Here is a 14703-nt window from a genome sequence, read left to right on the forward strand (position 1 = left end):
ATTTGAAGAGTTTTTAAGAAACTCTTATTTTTAATAATACATCATGTGTTGCAATCTAAAGTGAAATCACGTCTTCTAAAACGTGGGTTAGAGTTACACACAGTCACTGAGGCTGCTCTGACTCCCAAGGAATAGTACAAATAGAAAAATCCCATGTTTAAGTATTTAGATTCCTGCCAGTCTGGCTATGGAGAAAGAAAAGACTTGAATTCTAGCCTGGTCAAGGCAAATCAGTCCTGTAGACAGTTAGTGAAGCAGCATGGAAGCCAGGCACCTTCTGAGGACTATGAAATCAAATCCCAAAGCCCAGGAGTATTTCGGTGAATAAGGCGTCCACAAGTAAATGTAATTTTTAAGATTAATTGTGTATAAGATAAAAGGCAGGGCATGGGATGAAGATCAATTTTCCTTTTTATGCTCTTTATTTTAGTATTATTAAATATATCACCTTGTAATTAGAAACAATAATATAAACAAGCAAAACCTAAATGGGCAAAACTTTTAGTTCATTATAGTTTACAATTCTTTGTTTTCTGGTCTTTTCAGTCTGGTGATGATTATTAAAATGGTCTAGTAGGTTACAGTACTTCTAGTTATTCTAAACCTTTAATAGTTCTATAGGACCTTGAAGGAGGCTTCATCTTAAGAAAAAAGTTAATCATGTTTTAATCGTTTGTGTTGGCTAATAAATGTAATACTACATTTCTATTCCGAGTGCTTTGTTGCATCTTAGAGCACAGCGTATATTAGAGAACTGATTTGATTTAGGAGGACTTTGAGTCCCTTAAATTATCATGAAAAAAAAAAAAAAACAGCTCAGATTTCTTTGACGTGTCCCTCACCCTTCCGCAGCCTGGGTCATATTAGAGCACTTTATTTTTTTCCAGAGCACTTTCACATACTGCAAACTTGCCTGTACGTATGGCAGTTGAGTCAATTTAGGGTATTTAGCCTAATGGAAGTGTGAACGAGAGTAGCTGAAAAAGGAGGGCGACGGATTCAGGACTTTTCTCTCCAGTTCAGCAGTCTTTAAGGACTGAGAGATTTAACAATTCTGCTAAGTAGGCAACAGGAGGAACAATACCTAGGGAGACTCTGGAAATGTGAACGTTGTCATTTATGTCAGATGCTCACCATTTATGGATGTACCATTGGAAATTCGACTATGCATGAACTCCCCCGAAAGTTTATGGCATTTAAAAACTGTGATCTTTTTTGAACTTTAAAATTTGAATTCTTTTCAACTCTGGTAATGTGAAGAGAATCTCTCCATTAGTATGTGGGTGTAGCTACTCACTGGACACCGGTGCTGTCTGTTGTTCTCTCCCCCTCTCTGCATGCCAGCATCTCACTGAGCATGGTTTTAAAAAAAAAAGCCACAACAGTTTCTTTATGGGAGGAAAATGGTCTTCAAAAGAGAGAGGCACTTAGGGAGTCAAAACCAAAGGTGATTAACTTCTGGTGAAGGGATTTCTCAACTGAAACAGATCAATACTAAAAGCAATGTTACTGTGGAAATTTCGAAGCTTCAGATTTCAAAAATTGAAACTATCAGAAGTGCACTACCCTTTTGGTATATCCTTTACTACCAGTTCTCTTAGTTTCAACAATGGACAGATTTGAGTTTGCTAAAAGGGCAATTTAATCTTCCTTCAGTCAAACAAAAATACTCACTGAGTGCCTACTTATGCAGATTATAGAATTAACAGAGATTAAAATAAAGCATTGTTACAAATAAGGTTCCTTCCAAAGATACTCCCCACCTTCTGAATGTAAAGACTTTTATTTCTGATCAGATAGTCCTCTGATTATTCACTTTCCTTTCATTCTGCTATATCTTTGCAGATATCTTTTATTCGCCCTTAAGTGATCTCTGTGCCTAAGGGCTATTTTTGCTCCAGACTCCGCTCAGGTGGTTATTTCTCCAGGAAACCTTGCCAAGGAGAGTGGAGCATCTTTTCTTGAGTCTACCCAGCACTCTATACAGACTTCCTATGCTGTCTCATTGTAACGAGACTATTCATTCATGTGCTTGTGTCTACACTGGTTTCTCCATCACTCGGAGACATGTTTTCATTCGTGGGTATCCCCAGCACATATCACAGTGCCTAGAAGACTAAACATCCACTGGATTTCTGACAGAGCTGAGAGAACCAGATGGAGAGGAATGCCCATCTGGGAGAAAGGAACGATGAGGTGAGGTGGACACTGTTCCGGAAGGAAGAAGAAGCTGAGAGCCAGCAATACTCAGCATATACAGAACATCAATGTGTAGTTAATTGAGAGCTGACAGTACACTGCCAAATGAGAAAAGAGCAACTGCGCTGGAGAGTAAACTTGCATCAAAGCCAAGAAATACAGTGGCCATTTGTTCAATGACCATATGATTGGGTTTGTTCTGAGCCTACCAGGCAGTACTTTGTCAAAATGATCCAACCAGATGTGTTTCATATCCAGAGGAAATAAAACATTTAGGATAATGCAGCAATGTTCCAAACTTTAAAAAATGCAAATAAAATATTCTTGAAAGATGCATAAATTACAGAACTCAACCAAATATGTAATTTAGGTTGTGTCAGTGCATTCAAAAAGATAAACTATAACTGTATGCCACTAATTTATCTTTTAATGATCTTCATGCTGTTAACATGCTTTCTTATTATAATATTAAATAATAAAATACCAGGTCTAGACAAATCATTTCTTAGTTTGATAATTGTTATAATTATGAAAATCTGATGAAGCAAGAATTCAATCTGGAGTAGCTCTCTTCTTTTGATTCTCCTTTAAATTTTTTCTATTTATTCCATTTAGTGTCATTTGCCGTCTCCTGTTACAAAAGAAATAGTCTTTAATATACTGTTTTATTTATGAATATTTACTTAATTTTGTCTAGCCTCATTTCAGAATTTTTACAAATAAAATTTCCCAGAAAAATGCTGATTTTTAAGATCAGGAATTTTCCATAATGACATCTAGTTACTTGGTTTTGCCTGAGGATGAGACTTAAGTCAAGGTTTTCCAATTACAAGCTGACGAAAGGAAAACAGTTGTATAAAATAATTTAAAATATTATTATCTTTCTTCATTGAGGGCTGTGACATCCTGAGCACAGTTCCAGGCCCTGGGACAGCCAAAATTAATTACAGAAAGCCCCTGCTTTTGAAGGGAAGACAGACACAAGAACAGAAAATGCCAATATTTGAAAACTAATTCGTTCAAGCTTTGTGCAGGCGCTATGGGAGCAGAGATGGAAGGGCATCTGCACCAGCCTGAAGGCTTGACAGAGTGGCAGAGATGCTGCTGAGTCTTAAGGATGAATAATAGGAGAAGTGGTAGGAAAGGGGTTTCCAGGCAAGGGAGACAGCAAGGACCAAAACATGAAGTTGAAAAATAACCGATCTGATGAATCAAATCCTTGATCAAAGCAAGCATATTCTCATCTCAGGGATTTTGCACTTGTGATTTTGCCTTCTGGAATACTTTGTCCTGCAGAAAGTCAAATGGTCTGTTTTCTCTTATCAGTCAGTTCTCTGACCAAATGTCATGTAGGACTCCCTCTTCTGCACCCTCTCTCTCCTTACCCCACATTATTTTTTTCAGAGGAGTTATTATTACATGCTTATTATTTACTATCCACATTAAAGTCCACAGTTGGGTATGAACTTTATATGTATCTGGATTCCAGGTCCCTAGAACAGGAAATAAGTATTTGCTGAATGAGTGAAAGAAGGCAGCCACAAGTGAAACAGCAAATGAGCATACCTGAGATTCAACACTGCCTCTGTGACTATTTCAACACATAAAACGACTTGGGGCAGGAAACAACCCTGAACTTGAAAACAAAAGCATGAACCATAGAGAGGGATACAGCTCTCCATTCTCCATTCTCCATTCCTGTTCCTAAAACTGCTCCATCAGTTTCTTAAAGCTTTTCTGAAGTAAAGAAGCCTCATATATTGGTAAGACTGAGAGTTAATCTTACAGATTGAAGTTAACTTTCAACCCTAAACTAAGTGATATTGGAGCATCTAGATGAACATATTTTGAAGGAGCTTATGTCAGTAATTATTCTTGTAATATAGTCATAACCTTAATCTCCTTAAGATTTTCTAGCCTAGAAGCCCTACTCTCATAAAATTACACTTTTGCCAGGATTTCTCAATTCTGTAATAAGTGAAAATATGAACCTCATTGTCACAAACCAACGCATTCATAATTGTTTTTCATTTGGTATAATTCTGTTTGAAATTCTCAAGAAATGTGTATTTCTTTCCAAATATATGATATTGTATAATTTATATTTGCACATACCTAAATGCTCTAGATATGTTGAACACAGACTGTGGGAAAATATTTGAATTAATAGGAAAACTGATCTAGTGGCTATGAATAAGCCCTGCTAATTACTAATATCACATGCTACACATTTTACATTTGAAGTTAATTACTCCAAGTTAATAAAAAAAAAAAGGCAGCTATTTTATCTGATTATAGGGTAAGTGAAAAGACTTATTTTCCTAATCCTTGCAATATAGGTCATGCACTTTTAAAATATTTGAGAATATAATTTCATGTTGTATTATTTTACAAGTTTACTTCAAGCATGAATACAGCGTTAATGCTCTATTACCACAGGTTAAATTACATTTTGAATAATACATATAATATATATTAGGAATATATTTATTTGATAAGAATATGTATGTTCAGGATATACATACATAGTTTGATGTAGTCCCACTTGCGTGGTTTTGCTTTTGTGGCATATCTATGAAACTACTGCCAAGACCAATGTCATGAAGCTTTTGCTCTACGTTTTCTTCTAGAAGTTTTACAACTTTAGGTCTTACATTTATGTCTTTATCCATTTTGAGTTGATATTTTTGGGTTGTTTTTTTTGCATAGTGTAGGGATCCAATTTCATTCTTGTGCAAATGGATATCCAGTTATCCCAAAACCATCACTGAAGCGACCATCCTTTCCCTGTTATATATTCTTAGTACCCTTGTGGAAGATGCTGACTGTATGTGTATGGATTTATTTCAGAGCTCTCTATTCCCTTCCTTGGTTATGTCTGACTTTATGCCAGTACCCTACTGTAGCTCTGTAATATATTTTGAAATTAGGAAGTGTGATGCCTCCAGCTTTGTTAATCTTTCTCAAGATTGTTTTGGCTCATACAAATTTTAGAATTGTTTTCTTCTATTTCAAAAAAAAAAATGTCACTGGGATTTTTATTTGGATTGCATTGAATCTGTGGATTGCTTTAAGTAGTATGGACACTTTAACAATATTAAATCTTACAATCCATTAACATAGGATATTTTCCCATTTGTTTGTGGTTCTATTCCTTAATTTCTTTCAACAGATTTTGTAGACTTTAGTGTCTTTAATCTCCTTAGTTAAGTTTATTCCTGAGTATTTTAATCTTTTTGATGATATTGTAAAGGAAATTATTTTCCTAATTTCCTTTTCAGATAGTTCATTGGTAGTGTATAGAGATGCAACTGGGTTTTTATATTGATTTTGTATCCTGCAACTTTACTAAAGTTGTTTTTAGTGTAACAGGGTTTTTTTTTTTTTTTTTTTTGAGTCTTTAGGGAGTAACAATCAACAGAGTGAATAAGCAACCTATGGAATGGGAGCAAACATTTACAAACCATATATCTGATGTGGGGTTAATTTCCAAAATCTGTAAGAAACTCCTACAATTCCATAGCAAAAATTTAATAATCCAATTTTTTAAAAAGGGTTGAGGACTTGAATAGACATTTCTCCAAAGAAGATATACAAATGGCCAACAGGTATGTTAAAAGATGCCCAATGTCGGTAATCATCAGAGAAATGAAGAATAAAACCACAATGAGATATCACCTCACATCTGTTAGAACGATTATTATCCAAAAAAATCCAAAAGACAAGTATTGGTCAAGATGTGGTGAAACTGGAACTCTTCTACACTGGGGGTGAGAATGCAAAATGGTGCAGCTGCTATGGAAACCAGTATGGCAGTTCCTCAAAAAATTAAAAACAGAACTATCATATAATCCACTCATCCCACTTCTGGCTGTCTATCCAGAAGAACTGAAGTCAGGATCTCACCTGAAAGAGTTATTAGCACTTCCATGTTCATTGTAACAGTATTCACAACAGCCAAGATGTGGAAACAACCTAAATCAGTGAATGAATGGACAAAGAAAACAGTATATACATATAATGGTGTATTAGTCAGTCTTTAAAAGGAAGGAAATTCTGCAAGAAATGACACCATGAATGAACCTAGAGGACATTAAACTCAGTAAAATAAGTCAGTCATAGGAGAACAAGTACTGCATGATTCCACATATGTGAGGTACCAAAAATAGTCAGACTCATAGAAGCCAAGAGTAGAGTGGTGGTTGCCAGGGGATGGGAATAGGGGGAAATGAAGACTTGCTAATCCATAAATTATGGGTATGAAGCTCCAGTTATGTAAATTGAATAAATTCTAGCAATCTGCTGGACAACATTGTGTCGATATTTAATAATACTGCATTGTACAGTACCATTGTGTTAAGAGGGTAGATCTCATGTTAGGTCTTCTAACCACAATTAAAAAAAAAATCTACATATACATATGTAATTTAAAAATCTGCCCACTGTTTAAAAATATTCAAATGCTTTTTTCTTTTTGTTTTGAAAAAGTAATTTCCATTATTAGAAGTAATTCGTCATTTATTTTTAATCAACATTATAACAGAATGGGGGAAAGGTTTCTCTGAAAAAAAAACCCTAGACATCTGAAATAGTTATTGAATTTGAATTAGTGTAACTGAGAAATAAGTAATTATGAAAATTTGAGAGACCTTCAAAATATGAATATATATTTCAGAGTTTTTCAAAGTGTCTCTACATGAAGCCAGCAGATGTTGACGATGTGTATTCACATTCTTTGTCAGTGGTGTAAACAGCATTATTTAGCATTTATATACCACCTGCCGGAGCAGTCGAGCATCACAAAGACATTTACTTGTTAATCATTAAAGGAAATAGATGTCAAGAATAATTAAGAGCATATTATTTACGTCACCAACCAGCTAATTTGAAAAAACCTTACAATACAGGAAAGTGGAAGAAAAAAAGCTACACAGAAAAGCAGTCCTTTGGTTTTCATAGGTTAGGAAAATTGAACTGTTACATGGAATATGTAAGAAGTTTCTCCCCTATGTGATCTTGGGGAATTTCCTTCCACGTATAAAGAAACTTGAGGGAAAGAGAGTGAGAGAGAGAGAGAAGAGAGACCCTAAACCGAACTATTACGTAACTCGAATGCTAAGAATGAATTGGCTGTGAGATTGTAAAATGAGAATCAGGTCTAACACCTGTGCCCTAATTGCTTTCATGAATGACAACTGTAGATAATACACCGAGTCACAAGCTGAGAAGTAGAATGTATCAGACCTATGGCATCTCCATGCAAAATATTTATATATGACAAAAATGTTTCCTGTTTTTTATCTTTTCAACATAGTATAGAGTCCATAAATGAAAAAAGTATATTACGTCATGGTTGTAAGTCATGAATTGACTTTTCAATTGATCAGTGTTAAAAATATCTCATTAACATAAAAATATTCATTTTACCGAATTCCAATGTCTCTGCCTTTTCCTTCATGCCTGGGACTCAGCTCTCCAGGTGAAAGGGAAGAGTTAATATTTGAATAAGTGATTTCACCCATTCAAACTTAGAGCAGGCAAGTCTTAATTTTTACATATTCATCATTGCCAATATTTTAATTAATTTTCTGGACTTCAGCTGAGACTGATGCTTGAAATAGGTTTTCCAGATCTTTAATGAGTTATTCACATAGACTAAGGCATTAGCAATACTTCTACAAAGAAAGGCTACATGTGAAAAGTAATTACCTTAGGAATGTATTGACCAGTTTATAAGCAAAATAACACTAAAGTTTAAGTTTCATTGAATTGGTAAAATGATTTGCATATATCAAGAATTCTTGGCATATTAATTTTTACCAAACCCTTAGGGGAAAAAATCTGCTATACCAAATTTCACCTAGAAGCAACTAATCTTAATGTTAGTTACCAAACAGAGGTATGACTCCTTTCAAATGTCGTTTGAGTTTTCTTTATTTCTAAAAATAATGAGTGCCAGAATGTTTTAGGTAGATTATTCTAAGGGAAGCAGCATAGCGTGGCAATAAATTTTGAAAAGAGCTCTTCAGTCAGATTGCTTTTTTAAAGCCCTGCTCTGACACTGCTAATGTTTTCTCTTGGACAAATTGCTTAACCTCTCTGTGCCCATTTTCTATCCATAAGATGGAAAAAAAAAAAAATGCCTATCTCACAGGATGGTTGTGAGAATTAAATAATAATCCATTTAAACTAAGCACTGTGCTTGACATATAGAAAATGCTCTGTAATAGTAACCATTAAAATATAGGTACTCTCAGTTTAAAAATAAATTGGTCAGTAAATTTTAAGAGTGTGCAGTTTTGACGCTTTTACTTACAATTTGTTTGGGAGTGTTGGTTTTCAGAAATGTTGACAGCATTTGGGAGAGAACATATTCCTGACTTTTTTCTTCTCTGCAAACTTACATGTGGAATTTCAGTTGTTTGCATAGCACCTGAACAACCATTTAAACGTGTTTCTGAGATACTATCTCTAAAATTACCTCTACAAGCCTCCTATCTGTTTCTTGTAGCTTGTGTTCTTCACCAATGTAGATGAGATAAGTATAGCATTGCATGCTACAATATGCTGCAAAAGTCAGCATGGATTTAAACAGTTTCATTGGTTAAATTATCATTGGAGTTATCTCTGCTTTTGTATCATTTACATTACTAGACATTCCAAGGAGCTCTATAATAAAATTCATAGTAGGAAAAAGTAACTAACATAAGAAAAAAATCAAAACATGCCACTATATTTTCTCTTTATGCATACATTCACTTCATACTTCAGAATCCTCTTGATCTGACTGAGCTTTCCAATATTTGTAGTGGGTGCACAATTAGTAAACTTGGCACTGACGTACGTTTTAGAGGCCAAAACCAAGAAAATGGCCCCTCGCTTTGTCTGAAATTGCCCAAGACTTTTTCTGATAATAGCAAATAAATCATCTGCTGTATTTTGTGTGCACGTGCGCGCACACACACACACACACACCCCTTTCTATAGGTTTCTATTAGATTTGAATTTTTCTCGATGATAGGATTAAGTGTAGGTACCCTAATATGATAATCCTAATAAGTTCTAAATATTAGATCTTTTATTAAATTTTTTAAGTTGCAACTGTGAAATTTTAAAAAGTGACTATGACCTCAGCATAAAGTTGTGGGATTTACACCAGAAATATTAGATAATACCTAATGTTTAGGGTGTCTGAATTTTTATTAATTTTGATCTGAAAAAAATGCAGTTGAAATGAATGTGTTTCAACAAATTCTCTAAACTATTATTATTCTATTATTTCATAAATTACTTTATGAGGTTGTAGGACTCTGTCATAATGATACTATCCCAAAGTAAATTATTTTAGATAACGGAATTTAGCAAAATTTAAGTCAACAACTTCCCATCAATTAACACAGTAGTTTTAGTATCTTGATTTCTCTTCTCTTCTTTTCTCTTAAGTAATAGTTGTCCCTCAGATACCTGCATCTGTCTTTCCATGTCCATATGGTTTTGAACGAGTGGTGAAAGTAGTCATTATTTGCTGTGTACCCACACTTGCATGGTTCAGCTGGAATCCCATCTGGTGTGGTACTCTTCCCATTTTCCTCATCTTGATTGCCTTCTCAATCTGGAATATGGTAGCTCGATCATCCAACAGGTCTCCAGATGGCTGCTGGATCATTCTATGTAGTATCCATCAACAATATTTCATGGGTTATTTAAAGTTTATCCAAGGTGTTTGCAAGTTATTTGGTCATAAAATAGAAATTTTATCTGAAGAAATACCATAATCTTAGCTTTTAGGAATGAAATTTTATGGATTATTTTAAAAAAAGAAACAAGAAAAAACATCCATATCTTTCTGAGAAGCAGATGGCTACTCTCAGTGTTAGTTATCCAAAATTGTTTCTATTTTTATCCTTCTTTGCTGGCTAAGATACCATTTTAGTGGAAATAGCATCCTTACATATAGGCCATCTTTGTTCCTTGAAGGACAACTATTGAAATAAGAAAGCCTAGGAGATTGAATTTCTGCAGAACAACGAGGCAGACCAACAGAACTATAAGGATCAATCAGTGGAAATGGAATCAGATAATAATGATACCATGAAGATGTGATATGAGGCAAGAGTATAAAGATGTGAAGAAATTATGATCTATAGCCTCATGTCAATATAAATGTACCTAAAGGAGATCATGGTTTACCAACCTCCTTTTTTGCCTCTTGACTGAAAGATGCCAAATCTTTACTGAATTTTGAAACACCAAAAATTTATAGTTTCTTAATTTATCATTTAACATTCTCCATTTCTCCATGGTTTTGTAAACAAGATTGGAGTAAAAAGATTGTTTCCCCTCTCTCTAACCAACTCCTGTTTTATGCTTAGCTGTTTTTAATTTCATCTTGGTAACAATTCTCATTCCCTTTTTTCATTCATTTATTTATCCTGTCCTTTTACAGTTACTTAGAGAGTCAGGAAAGATAACAGGTGATTTAAAGAAAATCACTCAGGGAAATCTTACTGAGGAGGAAAAAAGATATGTGAAGTAATAATTACAATAAAATGTGATGGGTACCAAAAGGTATTCGTAAGGAGTTGTGAAACCACAGAAAGCCCCGTAGTCTGCTAGATGGATTCCAGGTTAATGTATCTTCATGTTTTCCTGAATCACTATCTGCTCATAAATATCTGATTTATTTTATCTTTCATGCAAGATTTACTGAAGCATGTTCAATGACATCATTTGTTGTATAAGTAGAAGAACTTGCAGCCAGCTTAAAACCTCCACAAGCAAACCCGAACTGAAATTGGAACATAATTTCCAGTTTAACTCATCAGTGTAACACACGTGTAAAATGTTTCTGAATTAATTTTTCCCTCTTTACTAATACTGTATTAAAATTGAAAAAGATGTTCATGAATCTTGCCTAATTCATTCTCCAGATAAAGCTTTATTTTTTTAACCTTTATAATGGGATCAGAATGCAGCTTTGACTTTCAAACTTTAGCTTCCAGTTTAGATTATCACACGTCTTACTTTATGAGATTTTTCTGAGAAATTCTTGATATCCCCAACTTTTGCAAAATGCTTGCTCTAGAATTTACTTTCTTCAAAATGAATTTGGATTCTGTTTCTTTTATATCACAAGAGATGTGTTATCTCCCTATTAAGTTCTAAATTTATTTCAAAATTGATTGAACAATGACATATAACTGATATCTGTTTTAGAATTATACTTAAATGAGAATTAAAATTGTTAGAAATAATCTGAAGACTGAATGATGCCTACTCCAAGTACTAAGCTAAAGATTTATGAGACATTCTAGTTTTAGTTTATTTATTTTAAATCTAATGGCATAATCATCTGACAGAGAAATGCAAAGTTAGTGAACTAATTTGATTTTTTATTTAATTCTTGTCACTTTGTACTCATCAATTAAGAACATTTAGATCTAAGCAAATTCCAGAATAGTCATTAAAAAAAAGTCCTTACATTTTGTACACAAAACCAATTTAATTGATTTTTCTGTTACTTTTTATTAATCTGTTGTGGCATTAGGTAGATACGTTATTATCATGAATTTGTATATAAAATTGATTAAAATTCATTTTCATTAAAAAATCTATAATGATTTTGTTAAATAGTATTTAATTTATTTTTGATGGTGCAATATAAACATTTCAAAATACAGTAACGCACTGTCTTACTAGTACTCATGTATATGTATAATATAAGATGACAGGACAGTGCAGTAAACTGAGCTCTGAGATAGCCCATGTATTTTTTTCTCAAATGGCAAGTTCACGTGAAAATATTTTTAGATGTTTTTGACAAACAAATTTAGCTTTTTCTGTCTTTCCCAAATATGGTGTATATTTTGGGGTTCAAATGCATTCATTGTAAATAAGAAGAAATAAATAAGAACCGTTACTCTCTAAGAATGGAAAATTATCAGAATAAGTTTTGTGCTTTACAAAAACACATTAATCTTTCTTATAGACTACTGCAACAGAAAATCCAAGGACAGATCAATGCTCTAAGATGTCAGGTTTTTAAAAACATAATATCTGGTAAAGAATAATATTTTAGGTATTAGGTACTTCACTCCTCCTCATTTTTAAAGCTATTTCTTAGGAGTAATTCCTTTATTTTTCTCAATCACTACAACTTTTCAAAAATGCCTTTCTTCAGCAAGTCTTTATTCAGAGAGTTGGAATTTTCCTGAGAATCACACTAACAAAGCAGAGAATCTTTCCTAAATATTCTGATGCCTCTCAGGGTCTCTGCACTTGACATTGCTGTGGCTTAGGACACTCTCCTTCAAGCACTGGTTTCATTCCTCTCTTTCATGATCTCAGAAATTCACCTTATCTTGGCTTCTTTCAGTTGATCTCTGTCTCCTCACAGTGTTATTGCTACAGTATACATTTTCACAATTTGCAAATTTTTTTTCTCTATTGGTTTAATTGTCCATTGGTCTCTCTTACCATGCTGGAAGTTTCATGTAGGTAGCAACATTGCATTTTTAGCAATATAAGTCCGGTACCTAGCATTGTGCCTGGAACGTAGTAGGAGTTCAAATAAATACATGTTGAATAAATAAATGAGTGAAATCAAACTTAACCATACTTTTTTTTTTTTTTGCCAAAATAGCCTAACATGACATATTTGTGTGTGTGTGAAAATCCTATGACTCCAAGGTGTTCTAGGTGCTTACAAATTCTCTGGAATAATTATTTATTATTATTTCTAATACAATAATTGTGGCGGTCTATCAATATTTATGCAGTACCAATATGAGGGCACAGGGTAACCACTGCTGAAGGAAATGATCATTCTTTTCCCTTTGCCATTATTTACATTTCTGTCAACTTTAGATAAAGGAGAAAATGGTGAGAAAAATCTGTAAAGAGTTTACACATAAAAGAATATTTCGACGAAGGAAAATATGTCAGCTTACTATACCATATTTTGTTCTTTCAAAATATTACAAAATTGACATGGGACATAATGATGTTTGATGTTCTAAGAAAAATACAATATGTTTAGGAAACCGTATATGTGATGTGAATGCATCACTGTGAGAAATGCATAAGTAACTGCTAACATTTCAGAAGCACAGATTTTCAAAATGGAATCTATATGTGTCTGAAATTTCTGGTGTGCTATAATTAATTTTTATTCACTTATTTTAAATAGATCATTTTCATAGCTTACTGTGAATCTCAAGAGCTGCTATGATTAAGTCAATATATGGACTTGAATAATATGTAACTGTATTTAAGTATTTAAGAACAATATTCTTGATATGTTTAGTGTTCTAAGGTGTTTCACATGAATATATCCAGTATTTTGCTTTTTGAGGCTGATAAGTGCATTTTTATGCTTCATCATACATACTGTAAACATCCTTTATGCTTATATCCCCACATTGCTTCACATCATCCATTTAATTTTTTAATATAATGCATGTATGTGTTTATTATTTTTATATATATTTATTATGCATGATGCTAAATTCAACTTCGTAAGAGTCTGACCCATGATGCATCAATTCCATATCTTTCTCTGTGCTTCACTGATCTGGTCAGAATAGGGGCTTCTTTTTATATAAACAGGAATTCTGTTCTGTGATTGAAGCCATGAAATCAGATGAGAACCTGTGAAATACCAGAGAGATATTGTTCAACGGCTTTATTACTGTGAATTATTTTTTTCAATTTTCTTTCTCAGAAAAACACACGAATTTCTCTGAGATTACTTAAAAGCACAGAAGGCTGAAGCTAGCTCTATCACTTAATTCTATAGATGAAGGTGCTGATTTAAGGTCACATTTCCGCTGTGACCGAAGCAGGAATAGAACCCAATTCTACTGGTTCCCAAACTGATGCTCGTTTTAGGCATCCCTCATCTCCATTAGTTGTTTTAAAAGACATAAAAATGGCAGTGAGGTGGGAGGAACAGAACAGGGCTTTAATATAAAGTAGCTTTAGGCTCCTGAACTTACTAGTTGTATAACTCTGGGTATGTGACAATGCCTGTGAAACTCAGTTTTCTTATTTATAAAAAGTCAGTGATAGTACCTGACATATAAGATTGTTTTCAGAAGTAAAGAAATGAGACAATACTTCATACACACCTGCCACCTTGAAGGCTTTCAAATAAAGTACACTATTATTACTTGCAACGGGCGTTCTTTTTAAAGTTAATCATTACTAGCAGCATGAGTAATCTCCCAGCATTCTACAGTATGAGGCAATCACCAGATGGGCAGAGCTCACTTAACACTGGAAGAACCCAGCATGGCTTTGGCAGACTGTGGCTGCACCCAGTTTAGAAGTAATTAGTCCTACTCAACCAAGGTAATGGGGAAATTGGCTTTCGGACCATATTTGCAACTTTATGTGGAGAGGAATGATTCAATATTCAGTAATGGTTAAGTACTTTCAATGTTCAGTCCTGAATCCTTGTGTAAACAGGATTGTTGTTGAAATGGAATGGAAGTTTTGTGAGCA

The 14703-nt window shown here is 33.8% G+C and overlaps 1 long non-coding RNA gene across 2 annotated transcripts in view; it reads left to right on the plus strand.

Moving 5' to 3' along the window:
• The window catches only part of LOC105085115 (uncharacterized), a 109941-nt gene that overhangs the window by 86691 nt on the left and 8547 nt on the right, over positions 1–14703 (plus strand). Inside the window, exon 5 of one of the 2 annotated variants that reach the window (XR_010382189.1) lies at positions 1846–2681. The exons of the other annotated variant lie outside the window; for it this stretch is intronic. This is a non-coding gene — a long non-coding RNA (uncharacterized LOC105085115). Of the gene's footprint in view, positions 1–1845; positions 2682–14703 lie in introns of those variants that run through there. 2 annotated transcript variants of the gene reach the window in all.

The sequence above is a fragment of the Camelus dromedarius genome, chromosome 9, assembly GCF_036321535.1.
Source record: "Camelus dromedarius isolate mCamDro1 chromosome 9, mCamDro1.pat, whole genome shotgun sequence".
Taxonomy (NCBI): domain Eukaryota; kingdom Metazoa; phylum Chordata; class Mammalia; order Artiodactyla; family Camelidae; genus Camelus; species Camelus dromedarius.